This window comes from Manacus candei, unplaced genomic scaffold (assembly GCF_025592945.1).
Source record: "Manacus candei isolate 608988 ecotype Guabito, Panama unplaced genomic scaffold, ASM2559294v1 h1tg000050l, whole genome shotgun sequence".
Classification (NCBI taxonomy): Eukaryota; Metazoa; Chordata; class Aves; order Passeriformes; family Pipridae; genus Manacus; species Manacus candei.
Genome location: NW_026138098.1, coordinates 32,779,671 through 32,803,410, shown reverse-complemented (window position 1 = coordinate 32,803,410; position 23,740 = coordinate 32,779,671). Strand labels below are relative to the sequence as shown.

Here is a 23,740-nt window from a genome sequence, read left to right as displayed (position 1 = left end):
TAGCTCAATTTTTTTGATTGCACGTCATGTATTAAAATCCAAGCACACAGCACAGGCTTACCCAGTGCTCTCACCAGAAAGTACAGGTCTTTAAAAAAAAATAGTTTCTGAACCTTCCACTAAAACAACAAGAACAAAACCAAGCTCCACCATCTGCTCCCATAATACGTTTTTTTCTCTTTTAACATTGGAATCAGCACAGAACCTTTTTGTAGGAAATCTGTGTTTAGTAGAATTGCCATCACCCCAAATATGTTTCACCATGAAATGTGAGCTGTTATGATCATAAATATATCACTCCTACGACTATAAAGAAACATTTTCACTTAAAGCAACAAAGAGCACTGAGGATCTTACTCTGAATATTCCTGTGGTCCCTTTCACTCCTGCAGTAAGAGTAGGCTGGGAGCACACTGAAAACCAGTTATGATTTGCAGCACAGTGATTTTCTCTACTGCTTCAATTGCTTTGCTGGGTACACATGGATGCATATTACAATTTAAAAAAAAAGTTGATTGTTTTGGGGAACTGTCAAAATTTAGAAAAAATTCGTGTAAGATGTAGGACATACAAAGAAACTCAATTCTTCTGCTTTGAAACTGTTACAATCATGATTCAATTTATTGGGTTGGGACTTGTTATCTACCTAATAAAACAGACTGAATAACATATTACTTCTCATTAAAGGTATATAAATGTTAAATGGAAGGAAAAAGTACTTTTGGATCATACAAAAATGAATATGGGTACTGATGTAAGTTGGGAGGAGCTGGCATCTGCCTTCTAGGTTGTGTCTGCTAATTTGGTTACTGAATAGAGTCCAGAAAATAGCTTTTTAGGAGCATCTCCCCTCTCAGGACAGCACCAACCAGACTCTTTCTCAGGGTATCCTTCTTGGGGGTCAGTAAGGACATGAATCTCTAGTCACACCTGTGGTTTTGACTCTCTCTATGGTCCCTGAGGTCATTTTTTGGTAGTCCTCTGTTGGTTCTTGTCTAGCAGCTCTCCTAAAGCTTCCCATATTTCTGTGCAGGCAAGGCCTCACAGCTGTATCCCCTCTCGCTCCCACAGTCCCTAGGGATCCCCTGGGGCTGGCTCCTCTGGTAGGTGCTCCCATCTGCAGGCAGCTCTTACTGTGGCTGCTTACACTGCCTGTTCTGGGAGAATATCCCATCTCCATCCTCTTCCCACCTATGTGGACATCATCTGCACAGCTCAGAATCTCAGAACAGCCCAGGATGGAAGGAACCTTGCCAAATCCTCTGGCAAAGGGCAGCCTGAATGAGATTATCTAGCACCTGGACAGTCCAGCAGTCAGCACATGCAGGACTGGCCCTCAAAGGGCCACCCTAGTACATCCTACATGGATGCTTCCTTCACATGTGTAAGGTTAAACTCCATACAAGCTGTCTCTGCCCAGAATTCAAGGCTCCTGTCCCCATAATACACCTCAATGTCCTTTACAACCACTGGGTCTGTTGTCATCCAGTCAGCATTTTTAAAGTTTTTCAGTCAAATTAACATGTTCCCTGAACATTTAATTAGCCCACAAATCAAGCTCTCCTTGCTGCCTGATGACAGCTGCTACCTCTGTTTCCACTGAATTCCTTTGGTACAGCTTTTGGCTTCACTTCAAGACCACACTCCCTGGTTCTCATTAGTTTTTGGATTAGGGACATCTCCAGCTCACTGCGCCATCACCATTGCTCCTTACACCTCATATTTTTTCCTCTTTCCTGAGACAGCTGCTGTTCTATCTTGTTAGCAGCACAGTTTTCTATCTTGGGGCTTTTATTCATTCACCTCTTGTCTGGTTTCTCGTAGTAGGGGAGTCATAAAGCATCTTCTCTGTCCTTCTCACCGTATGGTTTTGAATCCTCCAGACACCTTCCAGTTTGAGCGTGTGAGGTGAGAAGTTCTGAAATGATGATATGGTTCCCAGCCTGGGTATGTCCTTCCCTCATCCCTTTCTTCTTTTTGTCATCTTTTATTTCCATTTTTAGCAAGAACTGAGTGCTCCAGTATGTGCTATGTTTTTGCTTCATTTCTGAATATTGGCTAAAATCATTTACCTTTGAATGCAATGGGAATTACTTGGGGGATGCCTGAGAATTACACTGATAGACACACAAGGGTTAAGTGTCTGCCTGCAGATCAAGGTGAAGAGGCCTCACAAGTAAGAGAGAGTTTGTCTTTTTTTGCAGAATTTCTGAAGCCTTCCAGTTATGACATCCCACTCCACTGCCAGTAGCCTTCCATCTCTGAAGGCCCTTCCTTATTAGAACATAAATGAATAATTAGGTTTCTCCAATTACCTCTTCTGGAGCTGCAGTTTTATTAGGATGAAAACAGATCCTCATATTTAGGGTCCCATTATTATTCTTCAACATGACCCTGAAATATTTAGGCAGCCTTTTTACAGATGATTACTCTGTATTTGAAAATCTTCTTTTACATATATGAACTGATGTAAATGAAGGCATTTTTATCTGGATTTTGAGATTTCTGGGACAATGGGCAGATACTAATTTACAGATGTGAATTCTCTGCAAAATACACCTTTTTTTTTTTTTTTTTTTTACCAGCCTTATGTATTTGCAGTTAGCCCAATTCAGAAACTAGATGACGCGTACTCACAAAGATAACATTATTTACCTATTGGGATATTAAGCATAAATAGAGGAAAATCTTTACCTACTCTTCAATGCTAAGTGAAAGGAATACATATTTTGTTGAATATGTACAGAGTTTTATTTGGTTTTAAACTCTTGAAATGACCATGCAGTGAATGAATAAACCTACTGCAATACGTGAAAGCTACGTGAAATAAACTATGTTAAATTACTGAAGTGCTTCACTTTGATATCTTGTCACATCATGGCTGCAAAATCCATTTTGAAAAGCTGCTGATTACACTCAGAAGCATTACCTCCCGCACATCAGGAGACATCACTTATGTCCCACTGACATCTTCCCACACCAACCTGCTAATTACAAGAAAAACAGCAAGACTGAAGTATTTCTCTGGTATCTGCAAAAATCCCCCATTGCAGTTGACATGAGAACAAGACAGTGAAAGGCAACTGATAACCTCTAATACATCTCCCAGGCCACTGATAGGCTTTCACACTAATAACCACTTAAACATTTTGAAAATGCTTCTGAACACTTACCATTTTTCAATGCATCAGTTACCACTAAGCAGTGATTGTTGCAGCCCTGCGTAGCTAATTATCTTCTATTTACATCTCTTCAGGATGAAACTTTTAAAAACACAATTTATTAGACTGATTATATGTCAGAGACCTTATTAATATCACCTAAATGAACATTTGTCCACAGTAATTCCATTACAGGAAACAAATAAGCAAGCAAACCCCCAGACTGTTGCAAGCAGATAGACATGCTCATTAACCCTGATCCATTGCTGTGATTGCAGCAGTTTCCTGCAGGGATGAGCAGTGCAAGCAGCCCACACCTGCCATGGGTCAGGCAGGCAGCATGGCATCGCTGACAGCCCAATACAACAGTTACCACGAGAAATGGAAACTACCGTGAAATGCTGCTGATGAAACAAATGAGCTACCGCAGCTTTTCCTTCTGAGGAAAGGCATGTTCTCCTGACTATAACCAAAGTGAATGATGTCCTGACTAGTGGCAGTCCACAAACATTTGTCCTTTTACCGAGCCCAGCCAACAAGCTTGGTTCTAGCAAAAGGATGCAGGAGCAGGAGGCTTCGCCTCTGACTTCACCTCAGGCTTTTTAATTCCCACAATCTCTTCTACCACATCATGAACTGTGGATCATACAGATGACACTACAAATCATACTGTCTCTGAATTTACCAAGAATTAATTTAAATTCTGGATTCATCACCCTCAAACGCAGATCGTGAAGGAGCTGACAAAAAGCATGTTAGAATGTGCGTGTGCCCTCAAGGACACAACAGGCAAAGAGAGAAGCTAATGCAGGAGAAATAAACTGAGGATTAGTTCATTACACTGGAGTGTGAGATGGTGGAAGGAAAGAGGAAGGAAGACGAGGTAGGACAAAGGGATAAAAGCAATTACCTCTGAAGTCATTCAAAGATAGCCAGAAGAGTCAATATGGGAAGACAGGGGAAGCTAAGAAAAGGGGGAATGAAGAACCTGCAAAGGAAAGGTACCAGAAGGGACTCATCAGCACCAGAACCGTGGGGTCAGGTTGTCTTGACCCAGAAAATCTGCCACCAGAAAATCCAAGCTTTGGAGGAGATGGAATATAAGATGTGGACACTGGGAAAAAATTGAAAAAAATTAAACATAGATTCACCAAGACAGAAAAGATTAATGTGATTGTTATTTACAGTGGGAAAACTAATTTATTCCCTGGGGAACAGATCCAGAACAGCTTTACAAACACAAAGTCCAAAAACTTTGCTATACAAGGTTATATTGGAAATATATTTGAATAAAATGTTCTGAGTAAACAAACACCTGAACTAAAGAAACCTGTGTTTGAGGCACTGGGAAAAGTAAGCACAAAACTAAGCTACCTATGAGAGGATCCTTTCCAGGATCTGTAGCCATCTAGTGCTATGGTTGGTTATGACAGCGATGCTTTTACATGAATGCTAAAACCTGTTGTGTAAACTGTGACTGGTAGAACTATAGTACAGGGTGAGGTCTGCAAAACATGAAGAAGGCATTTCTAACAGCAACTTTCTGGGCTTTTTAAAACAGTTTATAGGAAGCAACGAGTTCCAGTTTGGTTTTTATTTAGCTACAGTAGAAAAGGGCTTTTAAGATGTTAGTGGGGGGTGACAGGGGGAAAGAGAGAGAATAAGCCAGAAGAAAAATATCAGTTTTTGAATAAAAATCCTCGAGAGACAATACTAATAATTTCTTTGGCTTTGTGTTATGTGCCATAAAAACAAGGTCATATAAAACATATTCTCATGTGCTAATAATCAAAAAATATCCCCTACAGCTAACACAGAAAGATTTATTTCAAATGACTGTAAGAAAATTATGTACCCATAACAGATTTCACTTCTCAGGTCATCGACATTGACAGGATACCCCTGCTGAACAACAGATTATAAAGATCAAATTGATTTTTGCTAGGCATGCTACAACAACTACAACTGCCGTGGCACCTGTGGAGCCTGGAGAGCAGAGCACAGGCTGCCTGCAGCAAAGTCTGGTTTTAGATGTAGTAACACATAGTTCTCGTCATTTCTACCTCTTGTTATTAAAAAATATTGAAATACGAAATTTCTCAATGGCAAAAGAACAGTGGTTTTTGATCCAGAATAGTTGTAAGAAAGCAAAAAAAAAATGCTGTGTAATTTTCAGATATTATGTGCAAACCTCAGAGTTACAAAGTTGGGATTGATGTAATCCATGGCTGAGGGAGTTAAGGATTTGCAACAGCATATATAGAGAGAGAATGGTAAAGGAGAAAGCAAAGGCTTTAGAGCTTCAAAAGATGCCTGAGTCTGTGAAGATGCTCCCCGGTTCCAAAGAGTACCTTCACCCAGAGCTCTCCCTAGAGGCTGGAGACTGTCCTCCAGAAGGGTGTGAATTTTTGAATACTTAAACAGTATTTCTTCTGCTTCCAGAGGGAGGGAAATAAGGGATGAGTTTGTCATTTTGCCTGAAATGAAAACAGACTGAGCAAGTGGACTTTCACTATAGAGCTGCAGTGCTGACATTTACGAGTTAGAATGCCTCTACAAGGCACTTCCAAAATCAGCTGAGTATTGCTGGAAAGCTACTCAATAGATCAACTACATGTATTTGGAACTGTGTGTTATAAAAATTCGTGAAAAATTTTATTATTAGGATCTGACACTAAATCTCTGTTGCTGCCATGTATTACAGCTTGACAGAGTTAAGACTTTGTGCTGATAAACAGGGGCCACTTTGATATTGCCCCTCCTAGAAACTAAAATTTTATTTTAAAGAGCAGAGGTTTATTGTTTTGTCTTCATGGGCTACTATGAAAATACACCCCCCCGTGAGACAGTTACAGATCTTCCTCTGAATCCTGAATCAGATCAAGCATAGCCTTTGTAAGGCAACACTGAGCATGCAGAAAGCAACTACTCCAAGTGATGTAAGTGCTGTGTACTGAGATACGAACTGCATCAATTCATTTTGTTTAAAACAATGGAATTTTTAAGGATCTTCATAATAGACTTATTTCATCTAACTTCTCCTGTGTATTGCTGACTTCCAAGGCAAACACAGCATTATTGTTCTGTTATTTAGACCTACAGCTCCAATGGAGAAACCTTATGACCTTTTTGGGTAGCACAGCAATTTTATTCCCAGCAGAAATTCTAGATTGAGATTGTCCTTCTTTTTGTGATGACCCTTTTCATTTTTGAATTTTGTTTTTCTTTTCTAGAATATTTAAGGATATGATGACAGTACCTATACATTTCCCTAAAGGTTGGGCTTGAAACATTTTGCATTCCATCTCTATTGAAATGATTTACTGTCAGAATCAAAATATCCTCAGCCCCAATCTGGTGTTGCAGCCTAATAATTCTTTCACACAGAAAATGTAATGCCTCTTTGCTTATATCCAATGTGGCACTCAAAATCCTTTCAAGATGCTTTATGTACATAATATATATCAATATGTGGAATGTCTCTTTAATTTCTTGTGAATTTATATTCTGTTCTAAGTATTTTAATTTGGGGAACATTTTAGTTGGTTCAAAAGCAGTCAAGACATGATTTAACACTGGTCTGCATATTTACCATGCAAACACTACTGCACTGATATATCTTGAAATTCTGAATGCCTGTTATAACCTGGGTGATTGCAATGTTTTTTGTAGGGCACTTGGTATTATGCAGTTGTTGATAGACTACATTTGGACAGCTCTAACTGCATTATTTTAAGATGATTCAACTGTCAATTTTTACACTGTCACAGTGTTAAGCTTTACTGCATATTGTTAAAGAGAGTCTCTTCTAAAGCAGTAGGGCTTTTTTTTTAACTGTCTTGCATTTTTACACATTTTTACATTAACTTGCTAGTGGAGTAATAATCCCTGCTATTTTCCTGTTGTTGTGATTAAAACTATTTTAAAATAATGTTGACTTAAAGAGTTGTCAAATTGCTGAGCCTATAGATTGGCTTTTCTAATGTGCTGTAGCTGATACTCCATTACTTGACGAAATGCAAATAGACCCAGCAAAAGAGGCATCCAAGGCTTGTTATTCCATGCTGAAATTTTTCTCATCTCTGCAAAAATCAACAGAGACACTACTACTGATATCGATTTCACTGGGACAAATATTTTTCTCCTAGGAAGCAACTGTGATGGATACTTGTGTACCTTGCATTTGTATTTTCCCACTTTATATTTCACACTGCACAAAGCTTCATTAAAGAAATCTCCATCCTTTCTTCAGTAACGAACTGAGAAGGGTATTGGTTGAAGTCCTTTCCTCCCATCAAGGCCTCTCTGAAGGATATTGGGGACTACCCAAAAAAGCAGGACTGCAGAACACCCTCCTCACCCCCACCAGAAACACAACTGGATTCAGGATAAAGTTGTTGCTCTTTGCCTTCCAGAGGGAATCACCTCCCTGGGGAATAACAGATTAAGCAGTGAGATGTTGTCACGGGTAATGGGAGAAAAAGGACATGTTGTTTGCCATAAAGGAACCACAGCAGAAGGATTTTTGCATAAACGGGATGCCCAGTAAGGAAGAAGCTTTGCCCATCACCAGCATATTCCTGAAACGGCAAGATGCTGGGAAGGAAAACCCTCTCTGGTTCAGATCACAGAGCAGGAAGAAGCCTACAGGTTTCTCTGGCTTGTGCTCTGTTCTGAGAGTCCCTTTGTCAGCCAAAGTTAGGACAGACACACAAGGGATAACTTCTTTAGCATCTAGAATGCTGTGCTGGATTAAAGACATGACACAAATTATCAAATCCTTTGGAATGCTGGCAAGGTCAGAGCAAGTAATGCCTTTTTATTAAATATCTCCCAATATAAGGACGATTGCAGCTCATGGAAAAAATAAGTCACTGTTAGAAGTCAATTTTAAGAGTACATTATGAAACCGTATCATTTTAAAATAATCATATTTGAGATCGGCCTCAGAGTCTGTCAGAAGAGGATTTTGGCCAAAACATTACAATGCAGACCTCTAAAAAACCAAATGATTTTATTTTCTTTTCTCCCATGTCATCTTTCTGCACTCTGGAAATACATCTCTCTAATTGGAACATTTTTAATTAATATATGATTCTCCAGGTCAAATATTTTCAAAATAAATGCATAAAGTTAGGTACTTAAATCTATATTACTAAACCAAAACAAAACTACCTTGACTTCAAAAGGAGCTGCAAAGGCATATTTGCAGTTCCCTTTATTTCCAGAAATGGGTCTGTTTTCTGTCTTACCTGTGATTTAGAAGCTCAGATTCAGGTACTGACAAGGCATAATTTGACACACCAGAGATTTCTTCAGTGAATATGAAACCTAAAGTCCCAAATAAAACTGCTGCCTTGATTCACAATAGAATAGGCTAATTTGCCAAGAGATACACTACAGCTATTCTTCTGTTCTGATAAAATCAGAAGTATGTAACTTTTAGCAAAGCTGGAGAATACACTGGCACGAAAACAGTTCTTGCTACAGGCAATAATAATTTTACTTTTGGCAGGTTTACAGCAAAGCAAGTCAGTTACATTTTCACCTCAGGTGGTTTGTGGTATCAAAAAGGTAGTTCCTGCAGATGGAAAACTGTCATTACATGAGGACAAGCTGTTTGCTGGGGGAAATGGAAATATTTTGCTCTCTGTCAAACCTGTGAATATTGGAGAGAAAAATCTGTTTTCATATAGGAATACTCAAACCAGAAGCTGATAGTTTAATAGAGTTCTACTTGACTGACAGAGTGTCTCACCAGACTGGGGACCGGCCACCTTGTGCTTCAGTTATTGCACAGTTACCACAAAATTCCAGTGAGGAATTGCATATACAGGCAAACAGCAGCATGGACTGAGAGGTTGTTTCAGATGGCCCCAACAGACCTGGGGGGCTGAGCATTGGTGTGTCCCCTGGAAATGGTGAGTGACCAAGTCAAAGACCTCACACCCCATCTCCTGCAGGAAACACTGCAGTTGTCTGCTCAGGACACCCTGGGGTATTTTATTCCTGCTGTAAACTGCCCATCATTAATGACCACTGATGTGGAAAGAACTATAAAGAGGGCATAGGAACAGGTGGAGATTGTTGTGCAGCTCATTAGCTTTCCCCAGGCTTTCCATGTGGATGCAAAGTAAAGGTGTGGAAGCCCTGTCTGCTCCCACTGCATGTCACCTGTGTGTTTAATCGGCTGGAATCCATCCGTGGGTGGAAAGCAGCCCAAGCAGAAAGTCTTCAGAGGTGGATCTGAGGGCTCTTTGCAAGGACTCACTAATACTACCTTTAACGGGGCGGAATCATCAGACCCAAGATTTGCACAGATGAATGTTGCAAACCCCACAGTTCTATCACTGTTATATAAATTGGACAATTTATCGTGCACAATTGATCCAACAAAGAAATCTTTATCTTCTCAGCAGAAATTCAGACTTGAAGCTAAATAAAATGCAACATATGTTGCCCAGGAGTATATTCTAGTAAAAGGTATTTATTTACATTCAGCTGATTCAATATTTATGAATTTTTTCAAAATTTGAGTGTGCCTACCATATCAGCTAAATTCAGTCTTAGTCTTTGCTCCCAGACTCTCATTTTATCATCCACACTCCCTGCAGTTCCTTCTGTGACAAAACTCAGAGCAATTGGTTTATGCAGGGGTGGTGGGGATAAGCCTCTGTGCCTGCCATGCTGAACAACTCTCCAACACCACCCAAATAATTCCTGCATTTCTGTATGTCCATACACATCTTCCTGCACCAGCAAGTGAAACACATGTTGACAAAGCTATCAGACCACTTCTGCTGATGCACAGCAGCGTGCTCATTATTGTACATGATGGACTAGAACACCAGGGTGAACAAACCTCACAGCACACACTGCCCAGTAAGGTGTCTATTTATTCCCCTTCATGCAGACACAACACTTCCACCACGAAACAAACACTAAAAGCATAAAAACATCACTGAGGAGTTGAACTGGAAGGTCTAGCTTATCTAATTGATAAGTATCAATGTATTTCACATAAAGAAATTTGATTACAGGCAGATAATCAAGGAGACAAGGCAACACAAATCAAAATAGAAAGGAAAGACTGAGCAGAATGTGATGGTTAAGAGAGCTTAGAATTTACAATCAAATTAGCAAATATCCCAGTGAATGAGGAATATAAACCCACGGGCCTCAATTGAAAGAATTCCACTTTGTGTTTATATTACCCACAGGCCATCCAGGATGGGGTGATTGATCAGCACTGGAATGGGAAGGAGAGACACAGTGTTTAGCTTCCAGCAAAAACTGCTTCAGAAGACAGCTGTTAAGGGAGCTCTGAAGAGAAGATTCAGCCTTGATTTGGTCTCAAGGATCGTGCAGGACCTGTCTGGGAATCACACAAAGAGTGTGGGCAACAGTGTGAGCAGCCTAAAGGCCAAGAGACCTACACACCACCCTGGCAGTGTGAGACAAAACCCACCACCCATCAAGAAAGACTTAAGGAATTACATTCCTTGTATTTTCTGCAAAAGGGGCAGAGCTGGCTCAAATAAGCAAGTAGTCAATAGGCAGTTCATCTGCATTTACCTCTCTTTTATGTCTATAAGCAGAGGTAAGCAGCATTCCCAGGCCGCCTTCTGCCTCTCAGAGACAGTGAAAGAAGTCTCAGTGCCTGTTTTGTATCACAACAAAACTGCTCATCAACAATTGTCAAGTATGAGTTAACATTTTCCCAGTGAGCGATAAGGAATCTCACAGTAAAGTTGGGAGCACTTTAATTTCCTGCTCTTTGGAGATTCTAAAACCTTTTTTCATCACATAGCCTCTTCCCCAGGTATTCCTCTCTCTCCAGAAAATTCAAATCCTGTCACATCTGACTCACTGGTTTCTATCTGAAGAGTCAGGCTAGTAAAGCTTGAGAGGAGCTGGACTCCAGTGTGGAATTTTGCTTTAGGTTCATCTCTCACATGGAGTATCTGAGGAATGAAGGGCATGCCTGATGTTTTATGCTTTAACAGACTCGACTACAGTGCCTGCTTTCTTCCAAAACTCAGAAAGGTCCTTTTATTCACATTTTTGTAGTTTATGAACCATAAATTGTTCTCACTCTAAATTTTCTTTGATAGCTATAGCTATGGTGCATTTTTAAAACAAGTTTTCCACCACAACAAATACCTGTGTCTTAATAAAAGACATCATCTTTTTCCTAATTGCTCCACTGTGATTTTCATTCTGCCATGGGGGGATTCCCAGTAGACTTTCAGAGGCACTTTTCGTGATCTGCTAGCAGTGCTCTAATGCTCTTCATAACAAAATCACAGTAGTTTTTATCATCTTTTAGGCAATTTATAAAATCCTACAAGCCTACTGTGCGACAATTTAAAATAGTGCTTTACAAGATTAATCTACAAAAGTGTGAAAAGTACAATATGTGCTTGGAAAAGGTCACGGAGAAGCTTTCCATTAAAGGAATCAATACAATCACAAACAGATTCTGAAGTCATATTACCATTTTAATTGGCTGGCACAGCCTTTCCCCAATTCCACCTCAATGGTGACATTAATTACAACTGTGACAGTACAAGGCTGTGCTAACACAAACAGGAAAATAGTTATGAGGCACTGACTGGCTATCTTTTGCTACTACCCAAATGAATCCAAGTTATTGCATTGAATATCTACCACTGGTTTTTACTCATCTCCTTCGTGGACTGATTTTGACTTTCTGTTCTTCAGAGTGTGATATTAAAAACATCAAACTCAAGCACTCCAAGACGGAGTGCTTAAACTCCCCAAGATGGAGTTTAAAAAATAATAAAAATAAAAATACCAACCTGATTCCTTATACTCTGGTTCCTTCTCACAAATGGATTTTTGTAACTCCGTATCACAGTCTTTCTCCCGAGCTCATGTCTGCAATAATCTGATTGCTTTCCTCTCTAGCCCTTACACATTACTGACCAAGTTAAAGCTGCCTCTCACTGTCATGTTCAATGTGTGTGTTCCCACTGCACATCACTGGCTCCCGGTTTTGTTTCCCAGGGCTTACCACATCCCAAGCTCCTCTCGCACACAAAAAGCTCCACTTCCTTGCCTGCCACTCCTATATCCTCAGCTCAAAGTAGCCAAACTGATCACTGTTTCTTCTCCCCCCTGCCTGCCCCTCAGTTCTAGTGTCACCAGTGTTGTTCCAAAATATCCCTTTTCTGTCCTTGATCTGGCTCCAGGCTGTTCTACATTCAAATTAAACCTGCCATCTTCCAATCCACTCAGCTTGACTCCCAGCATGGGTGCTGCTGAAAGCATCCAAGACATACTGGAGAGCAGCTGGGGATGGTGATCACCAGGGAAGTCCAATTTCCTTCCTGGGGGTGGCACATGGGCCATGTCCTCAGCCCCAGGAGCTGTGAGGAGCCTGCTCTGCTGCTCCCTGGGCTCAGTGCACACAAGCTGGACAGTGCCACAAGCGCCGGAGGCATGGCATGGAGCATCCTCAGCCAAGGCAGAGTCCTGGGAGCTTTCAGTCTGCCCTTACATACCCACGAAGTTCCACTTCTTAAACCTAATTTGGCCATACTGGGACAGGTATTTTCATGACTATGGCAAACCAACACCTTAAATTTCCTACGACTTTTTGAAAACATGAAAGCATATTAAATTGAACCTATTTTTAGCTGTCATTTCCTTTTGCTAGACAGTTTTTTTTCCTTCATCTGATATATGAAAAGTATGTGAAAATTTCTTTTAAAAAAAGAAGTATTAGCAATCAATGAGGAAAACTCCAGTCTACCAAACACATTTGCACAAAGTTAGGAGAAACTGAAAAGGTTCTAGAACACAATCCAACAAGAGGAAGTACACGTGTGCATATATAAATGTATATACTGGTACACTGTCTTGCCTATATCTTATTTTGAAATAATAATCTTCTGTATATTCTTGGGTATGGTATTTGCTTTTAAAAAGAAAAAGTTTAGCAATGTTCCAGAAACAATATATTTAGTGATTATGTAAAATGTATTTTTAAACCCATGTATAGTTTCTTAATGTTAAAAGACACTATGAACATAAACACAAACATTAAAAGAAGGATTTCGACAATGTCTCCTATCTGTAGGCTCTGTGCTGGAGTATAAATAGAAGGGGAAGGAACTGTTAGACATTAAAATTCATTTTAGAAATGAATCCGATGATCAGTAACTGACACTTGAGATAGCAAAAAAGTACCATACTGGAGAAAACTATTAAAGAATAACCCTGGCATATGAAAAAAATGTCTGCATGTTCTATGAATAGCCAGGAACAAGAAGACAAAAAGTGTTTCAAGTCCAGGGATGCCTTGTAAGTGATTTTATCCCTGATGAGACCTTTGGGCCTTGTGAATACAGCTCAGGTTCTGCTGTGGCACATATACAAATGCAGCCTTGGCAATTAACAGCAGAGACTTGGTATGCACTGAGAACTCGGCAAATGTTTAGAAGAGAAACTCTTCTGAGGGAAACTTGCGGATTTTTACCCCCATGAAGACATTTCAATCCATGTTTTACTTCAAGTATATTAATAACCTTGCTAGGAGGAATCCATGCCTGCCAGAGGCTCCACACCGACCTGCTGCAACCAGCTGGGATTGGTTTTGGTGTAGGCAGTGCAAACAAACGACTCTGTTGGCATGTGAGTTCCCTGTTGCCAGAGAAGCAAATCAGAGAACTTGGCCTGTGCAAACCAAGGCCAAACATGGGCACAAATAAGAAATTTTAGAGGAAAAAAGATCAGCTATTTCTCTAGTTAAGATGAACAAAATGTAAAAGTTGTACCTCCTCTTCCCAAGACACATTCAAGACAGAAACCCGGGAGAACAGGAGTAAAATTAGTCTCAGTTACACGATTTTCATAGTTAATCTATTTCTAATTTGGGCTGTTTCTGAGAATACTCTCTTATTAACATGACTAGTGCTTCACCAATAGCCTGTAGTGGAGGAAGGGGTTTGTTTTTATTTTTAAACATTATTCTCTCATTTGAAGTGAAACCCAATCAAGCAGATGTGCTGATTCATGTAGTTGACATTTTTAATGTAGACCAGGTAAAATGAATTGAACTTCACCAACACCTATTTTTATTTGAAATGCCATTTTCTAATAACTGGATTTTAAAGCCTAAATCAAAATCTTCTTAGTGAATTAGTCACCAGAGATGGTTACCTAGCTCAGAGGATATAGAAAGATACTGACACTGGCAGAAAAGCTAACCAGTTAATTAAAATTTAAAGTATGTTCAGAAACCTCTCAAATGTTTTATGCATTGCTGAACATACCTAATATAGCAAGACATTAAACTAAAAAAGAGCATATTCAAAGGAATAGGAAAGTAATAACAACAGAAATATCCAGAATAGTAAAATAAAACCGTATTTGCCAATCTTAAATTCCACATGCAAGCCACCCTTCCTTGGTTGTCTTCTTTTTTTTGGTTAGTTTTGTTGGGTGCTTTTGTTTGTTTGGTTTGGTTTGGTTGTGTTTTGGTTCGGTTTTGTTTTTTAAATCTTGTAATAATCAGCCTATCAAATGAAGTTCTAAAAGGTTAAGGCTGGCAGAGATAAAAATATCGTCACCAATATTACATGGAGGACAAAAAGTGCAAGGGAACATTCTGAATAAAAATATCACAACTTTTGTAGAAGGGGAACTTTTATCCACTGAGCTACATTTATTTCATTGGTAGTTGAGTATTATGGAAGTTTTTAATTAACTACTGGCAGAGGAGAGCAGAACTGAAACCCCAGTAAATAGTAAATGAACCAAATTGAAATGCATCTTAGTGCATGTATGGGACTGACACAAGTCTTTGTCACTAGAATTCAAAGAGAATTATATAATATACTATAAATAAATTATTGTATAATCATTAACAACATTTATTTTTATATAAAGTTATGGAGACTAGTAGTTTGCCTTTATATAATGTGTGTATCATCATCAGGGTGCCCTCACCAATTTATACATATCCTCAGAAGCCCTTCGAAAGTGCCTTTATCCCTGTGCTGTGCTTACATATATATTGCAGCATAAATTGGTTGCATAAGCATAGTTAAATTCAGTTTCATGTGGAAAAATTCAAGTTAATCTTAGAAGACTTCTATCTCGTAAAGGAAGCAGTAAGCAGGACTGGGTTGATACTTCACCAGCCTGAGTTTCCAGAGTTTTTTGTGCAGAAATTCTGGAAGGGCTTTTTTTTTTTTACTGAAATTCTGTTTGTAAAGATCAGGGTATGTCCATGACTTGGAGGAAAACTCACTTAAAAATAGAAGGTGCCATTCAGATTTCTCCTATTCAGTAGAGAGGAATCGAGGTTGGAACAGATGAAGTGAATGATCACCAGGATGATGTGGGAAGTGAGAGCCTGTCTTATGAGACAATATAGTTGCAGCAGAATAATAAATCATGACATGAATAAGCATCCTGGGGCTTAGCCCCAAGAAGAGAGAACAACCATTTACATTAAAGGACCATCAACTGCTTATTCCAGGGAACATTTTTTATTTCATTAATCCATCTCATGAGCACAAGAAAGGCTGAATCAATCAATCAGACCTGTGCAGAGCTATATTATTGATTAGACCTTGCTTTTAGTGTTGAACTTGGCCTGAAGAAACCTGACCTCTTAATAAAGTTTAGCCATACTCCCAACACAAAACACGCCTCCCCCCCCCCCACTATTCTCTGCTTTTATTGTTTTAAACCAGTGTTGAATTGCACACACAAAAATCTAACAGAGCTTGCTGCTTGGCTTGTTTAAATGATGTAATAATCCATGTCTCTAGCTGTGCCTGAAATATCCTGCTTAGGATCCAGAGAGGGAAAGGCTGTGCAAGGTTCATTAATGGCTGTGCAACCAGGGAAATCTGGCCAGTGATACTGGGAGCCACTGCAAGAGCTCAGCAAGCACAGCACTGCTTGGAGACACTGCAGAAAACAAACCCTCCCGGAAAGGTCTGGCAATTTCCAAGCAGGAATTTCACAAGAAACTCTTTAAAATGTCTATATTGATTCAGCATGGAGGACAGAAAGATTTGGACTGAAATTATGCTTGAGCATAGAGACACTGTTTGCTCTGAGCTGGGAAAGGTACTGTAGGCCTTGCTCCACCAGACTGGAGACGGAAGAACCTGCCCAGAGGGCACTGAATGACAGAGAGACAAAAATGTGATACCTTGTTCTCCAGGAATTTTGATGTAGTTCCTTTTTGTATTGAGAAAATAGAGTTGGTCGAAAAACACACTTGTTATTTCTGAGGCCAGCCTTGCCTCAAACATATACCAAAATGTTTCTGATAACTTTTCATTGTCATTCATGTGAAAGATCATCACCTTCACTATGACCTGCAAAATGGAAATGAAGCTGCTTAAGGAATGTTTGAAAACATATTAAAAACACAAATATTTTTTAAAATGTGCATTAAACTAAAGGGGTTTGAATTCTAATATGTATTCTTTTGCAAAATGCTACCATCAATATATAAGATTCCTTTCTGCCAAGAATCAAGTGGAAAGGAAAATAAATACCTGCTTTCATCTAATTGTATAGCAACCTCAGTTGATATACAGCTAAAGAAACCTATAGATGAGTCTTCATTTCATCTTCTATAACAACTTCTAGATGAGTTTTACTCTTCTCCCAACAGTTTCAAAATTATAGGAGATATTTTAAATGTTCTCAAAACTTGATTATATGGACATGTTGAGCAATGTCCTTGAAAAATGTTGTTCAGCTGTAAACAAAAAAATATTTTCTGGCTATTAGAAATCAAACTTTTCCTCAGTTAATGAGTGCACAGTCTATTTTTAAGTTCAGTGGGGGTCAGAAGGAAATAAGAATGATGCAGAAACACTTTCAGTGGCTGAATACTGTATGTATTTCTATCGGAGATCAAAAATTATAAGAAATCAATCTAGTATATATTGAATTATAAAACATAAGGATTTGCTGTTGTGTCAGTTGAGACGAATAATCGATATTTTAATTCTTTGATGATAAATGTAATTTGTATAAAAACGGAACATGGAAAAGCAAAAAAATGAAATCAGATTTAATTCAGTGATGGCACCAGCCCTCAAACACCTCACATAACTTTTTTCTTTCAGGAAAAGTACTACTTTAATCTAGATCCATTACTTTTTCTTTGAAAAGAAGGGAAATTTTACCTAATAATACCTAAGCATTAAGTAATTTGACAGATGCTTAGGTATGGGCTGTTAATATGAGGGACTATTTTCTCAGAGATTCAACAAAGTATACTTGCTCATGCATCTGGAAACAATCTAATATTCTATCATTAAGTTCTGTTTGTCATAATGCTATAAAGTTCCCGCAAATTATTATGTGAATTCCTACCTCAAATGCAGTACCAGACAGGTTTTCTGTGTGACAGCAGCTCTGCATAATCCAGAAAAATTTGCCAAGCCCTGACTCAGTAAAGCTAAGTCCCAAGTTAACACTGATTTTATTAACATTGCATGTCTGAAGCATTTTATGCATGTATTAAAGGAGATGTGTTTCTTAATTAGCTCGTGGAAGGTATCTGACTTGTCTGTCTCTCACGACAAGGAACTGGCCTTGATATTTATTCCTTTTAGTCTGATTTTTCTATGAGTTATGCATTTCAGCAACAGTTCCTACACAGTGATTTCCTACAATTATTTCATAAGAAACTGATCCTAATCCAATTGAAGTCAATGGAATTATTTCCACAAACTCCCACTGACATTTATCCATGCCCTAAATTCTTAAAAACCAAAGGAGGAGTCTTTGTGCAACACTGAAGGAATAGATTCAAAGAGTAAAATAAGCTGCTTTTGGTATTTATTATATTATACAGTTTGGCTCTGGCTTTCCTCAATGGATTAGTTTAAACACTAAAAGTACCAAATTGCCTTGAAAAAGGAGGGTATTGCATCATGAAGAACCTAAGAGAGACTACAGTTCAGCAGAGACTTCCTTCCTTCAGATCATTTTCATTAGTCTTGTTCACAAATGCAGATTCCTATTGATTAGGTCTATATTGTAAGCACACAGACTAATTTAGATAAGCAAACTAAAGTTGTATTTTGCTCAGAAGGGGATCACTACAGCAGCCTGGCTGAGATTTTTCTGACTTAGTGTGAACCACTGCTATGCCAATAATAGTAACACTAATACACTGTGTCTGGGAGGTGCAAAGAAAGTCTAAGTGATGATCACAGAAAGCTTAACCCTAAAAATGGTTCAGACAGAATAAAAAAAAACACAGGATACATTTCAAGATGTGGTGATTGAGCAAGACAGACAGTGCTTTAACAATGCATCTGTATTTTTAGGATACTTGCCAACCTACTCACAATGCCTTTGTATTAAGAATACCATTTTCTTGCAGGTATAATAAGCAACCTTTCAGCTGGGATTATGTGTAAAGCATCTGAGAGGAATGCACAAGCTGCAGGAAGCACCAATCCAGAATAAAACCACTCCCTCTTCTGAGGTAGATTAAAAGCTTCAGCAGCTGAGGGCTGCAAAGGAGCAGGGCAGGTGCAGCAGGAAACTGTTTTAACTCTTAGGGCAGGACTGGGCAGGCTCACACAGGGCAGTGACCCGCAGAGAAGCAAATGCAGAAGAAGCAAGGAGAAAGGGTGTCCTTTTGTGAGCACAGCTACTACAAGCAGTAGGTGTAGATGGGGAAGGTCATCCTGAGAGGGTAAAAAGGGAAGGAAGTTCATGCCCTCTCTTAGCTCTGGATCAAAAGGGAAAGCCCTAAGGTCTAGGCTTGTGCTACCTCACTGTGTGCTGCTTTTACCTACAAGCAAACCCACAAGCTGATGAAGGAAAACACAGTTGTCATCAAATAAACAGTCTGGAGCTGTCCCTCAGAGGTCATTTAGTCCATCCCTCTGCAGAAAGGCGGGAACAACTGCTCCCAAGAGGGCGTTGTCTCATCTGCTCTTCCACGATTCCATGGGACCCAGCCAACTCGAGGTAGAATTACTTCAGTGCTCATTCATCCCTGCTGAAAAACCTAATCTCACACTTAATGGAGAATGGTTTTTACTCCAAGAAAACCAAACCAATGTGCACGTTATATGTTTGCATGAATTATTGGCTGGAGGGTGCTGTAACAAAATTACAAAACTAGTGGGTGTGGATCAAGCAGAAGTTCCCAAATTAATGCTGGAGGGAAAAGATATGGTCCAAACAGAGAAATAAATGAGTGCATGGGGAATTTAGAGTAGGGCTATGGGAAATGGAAACAGGTCTACTCTCAAACAGCAAATGAGAAAGTCTGGCTTTTCACACTCTGGGAACTGGTGTCCAGTGCACAGGAATAGCTACAAAGAAAAGTGACCATCAACTTGCATGATGGAGATGACTTAGACAAAATTAAGATAACGTCCTTTCTATGCTTTCCAAGTTCAGAGTTATGTCAGCTTTCCCAGTGAAAGTTACTTAAAATGCAAACACGTTCCTCCCAGCCTTCCCAGCTCAGCAGACCTGAATAAAAATTCATCCAGTCCCAGAGCTGAAAAATGACCAAAGATTTTAATGGGCCCTTCAAATGAAACAGCTGCATATGCATCCTCATATAAAGAATCACCTTGAAGAAATGATCAAACACTCAAAGCTATAGAATTATTCCCCACAAAAGGTTTTGTTGCTTTTGATTAAAGCGTAAAATATTAGCAACGCAAGGTGAAAAAATTTTATCCAAGAAGGAAGCATTATTGTCTTAAGTTAATTACAAAAGATACAAAATATTGGCACAGATTTCAGAAGATACCCTTCATCTGTGTGCTATTTGCACAGTAGATTATGCCAAGGTAGAGAAAGAAGAGACAGAAAACAAGAGAAAACTCTGTTATCAAAAGAACAGAAGAGACATCCCTGGACTTCTAAAGCACTTTCCTAGAACCTAGAGAGGCAGTGGCACAGAGAGATAATGTCACATCCACATAAACAGTCCCAAAGCAAGGGGCCTTTTATCACCAGATTCTGAAAAAAAAAAAAAAAATGTAGATAAGATAAAGCCGAAACACTGCTCTGCCTAGGAAAAAATATTTAGACTGACGGGATTTTTCAAATAATCTGACTTGTAAATTGCCTAGGAAAAATTCAAGATGGAATTTCAGTTCGTAAATTAAATCCCACAGAATTGGTGCCTGAGATTGCCTTGGTTTTCTCATTTGCATTCAGTTCTCCTGCCACAATGAAGCACAGGAGATAAAACAACAAAGCCAAGAACAAAAATGGGTTTCTGTAGCAATTCTGCTGAGGATTTTCTTTCCTATTCCCTCCTGAAATAACACAATGTATGTGACATATGTAGAATTCTTGTCAAGGCATTTTGGTCTGAATGAACTTGGCTGTTATAAGAAGGATGGCATCAAAATCAGTAAAGAGTAGTAGACTCTACTAAGACAAAGCAAGATTCTGCCATCTCCATGGACAAAGGCTGTACCTCAAAAATATGTGTTCACAGTTAGGAAGTAAATATGTTATGTTTTAGAAAGTTAGGGGGTTTTTTTCTGGTTTTATAAATGATGGGACAGTCCAAGTAAGCAAACAGCCCGACAAATAATTGTTTCACACAGTATGGGCAGATCATTCCCTGTCTATGGCCTGCATGTGACCATTTCATTATCAGGACATATTTGGGGTTTAAACTTCAGACTTTTCTGGTTATCAGTGAACCCATGAATTGCATGATCCCCTTCTGGGGTTTGAGTTGCTAGGTAGCATCTCCAGAGCAGATGTTTTTGTATGAACAGTCATAGATTTAAAACCTGTTTTCAAGACCCTGTTCCAGCGTTTACTCAGCTCTGCCCGTTTCCATGGACAGACATCCCTGGTTACCGACACGCCTGAACCAGAATATTTACAAAGAGCTAATGCAGAGATGAGTTAGTGCAGTCAAAAGCATAACTATTCAAGAGAATATTCACTGCACAAATGCTCAGCAGGATTGACCATGTCATATAAGGCCCTGATCCTGCATGATTAAAGGTAATGGCATCTTTGTCATTGACTTTCAATGAGCATTGGAATGAGCCCCAGGGTAGCAGATATCAGAAAGGGCAGCTGCTTAAAATTTTTATTGCTCTTTTACTTGAGAGCTATCAGAATAAAACATACGTTGTAGACACAGGCTTACAGGGATGCAAACGTGCCTGCACATAAAGCTTTAATTTTTCTGAGGCTTTTGTAGCTGCAAACTTCTACAGATTCAACAGATCTGGGAAGCACTGCCAGAATTTCACATTAGCAACTAGTCAGCCTCAAGGACAGGAGTTTCAGTGCTGGCAATTTCACAGACTTGGATTAAGCCCTTGATATTTCCTTCGTTGTGCATCCACTCAGGATCCCTGGAAGCTGTCTGACTATCCTTTTAATTCAGCACACCTGTGGATTTGCTTTTCTTAATAGCAAGAAATCTGATCATAAGAGATCTGGACTATGGCATATTGAAGGCATGGACTCAGAGGGGAGAGGAACTGAGACAGTTTTGTTCAAAGGATGCAGCCTTTTATAACCTACACAAACATGGAAGTATTCTCTATAAGGCAAAAACTGTAACCACAGCATCTCATTGGCTGCTGGCTGTCACATGGGGGCACGGCAGGCTTTCATGGTTGCAATTCATCCCCATGATGAATTGCTCAGTACTCTGCTTGGCCCGAAACCAGCTAAGGTCTGGTTCTTTCCAGGCCTTCAGCCTGCATATTTCCCACAATTCCCCCTTCTTTATTTTTAAGGACACTTGTTTAATTGTTCTATCTATGAAACATTATAAACATTTCAATAAATATAGTATAAAAATATACAGGCAAACCAATCCTAACTGCAACATATATTTAACTAGCTACTTAACCCTCATCCCTTAAAGAGATCCCCAGAAAGGTTGAACCTTGCATCAGGCAAATAAAGAACCCAGCCGTCCTGATTGTCCCTTATTCCATCAAAGGATTTTGTACTGTGCCTCAGTGCTTTAGGGATTTGTCATTTGTCATTTATCAACTGGCTCTCCAACCAGACAGGTCCAGAACACCGTAGCAGGAGAAGGGCTGCAAATTACATGGATGGCTGTGGCAATGCTGGTTTGACCCATCTTGCAGGCACCCGTCTTGGACCAGAACCTGTAGAAACACAAGCATACCCTCTTCTCCATGTTATTATGTGAAAAGGTCCTTCCCACTGATTTGTTTGCAAGTTTTTAATCATAACTTGGGCTTTTTCCTGAGGTTTCACATCATTTGTGTTAAAGTGACGGTGAATAGGAGGACCTTCCTCTGTCCAGCAATTAAAAAAATTTAATACATAGCAGGCTTTGGCAACACGTTCCTGTGGGGTTAACTCTGCACTCCCCCTTTTTTGTTTTTGCAGCATAGCCTTAAGGGTGCCATGCACATGTTCTATGATTGCTTGACCTGTGGGAGAGTGTGGGATACCCGTGTTATGCTGAATGCCCCATTGTTGAAAGAAGGATTGTGTTTTGTGTGGTATATAACCCGAGCCACGCCAAAATGAAACGACGGCAAACACGTTTTGCTTTTTCTCCGACATGTACGGAGGCATAAATGCAAGCTGAAAAAGGGTCTATAGAGACGTGATCAAATTTGTATTTGCTGAATTCTGGTATGTGTGTAACATCTGATTGCCATATTTCTAGGGAAGAGATACCTCGAGGGTTAGTTCCAATAGAAGATGCAGGTAAAATTGGTTGACAGACTGTCCTCTGGGGACATCGGTGTGGTTGAGGTAGTATTGTTGTATAAGTGTGTTTTTATTTGAGGCATTATTGATATTGAGTGTTCTTGAACTCACATACACACTCCTCCACTCATGCAGGCTGCCGCCACAGTCATACTTCATGCACACATGTTTAAAATCTTTACTATCTTTTTGCATTTTGCTGATAAAAATCGTGGGAAAGGTGAGCTTGTGCAAATTGTAAAGCCTGCAAGTTTGTCTGCTTGTGATTGTTCTGGTAAAACTGTGTGTGACCTTATATGCTGTGTTTTAATACTGTAAGGGCAGAAGGGATAGGCACATGGGCTAAACGCAATTGGGGACATAAAGGAAAAGAAGAAAAAAATTGCAATGTTTTGTGACTCGGGAGGTGAATATTCATCAGTCCTGTGAAATCTGCAATGGTACACTGAAAAACAAAAGACTAGGTTGGTCAAAAAGTTTAACTGTTTGGTGTCAAAGGGCAAATAGATAGTGCCAGGTTCAGCACCATCTAAAGTTAGCAAGTGTTCCCTTCTTCTCTGAATAACCATGGCTGTCATTTCTACAGCTGTGGTGACTGTTTTCCTGGAATTATGTGGCAAAAAGATCCATTCGATGATGATCAGTGGGTGTGTGTCCTGTGGCATCCGCTGTGCTTTCTAGGGCTGAAAAGTGGAATAAAAGACAAACAGGTTAATAGGCAAGTTTGGTTTGTGACGAAAAGCAGTGTGAGTGGTTAGCTTTTTGGGTACTGCATCAAGAACAGTCTTTGCTAGAGGGGTGAGTTGTTGTGGAGATGTTAAATATGAGTCTCCCTCCAGCAGCTTGAAGAGGGGATGAAG

General features: G+C 39.5%; 1 long non-coding RNA gene across 8 annotated transcripts in view; it reads right to left on the bottom strand.

Moving 5' to 3' along the window:
• The window catches only part of LOC127476888 (uncharacterized), a 554,098-nt gene that overhangs the window by 18,728 nt on the left and 511,630 nt on the right, over positions 1-23,740 (bottom strand). The window lies entirely within an intron of this gene.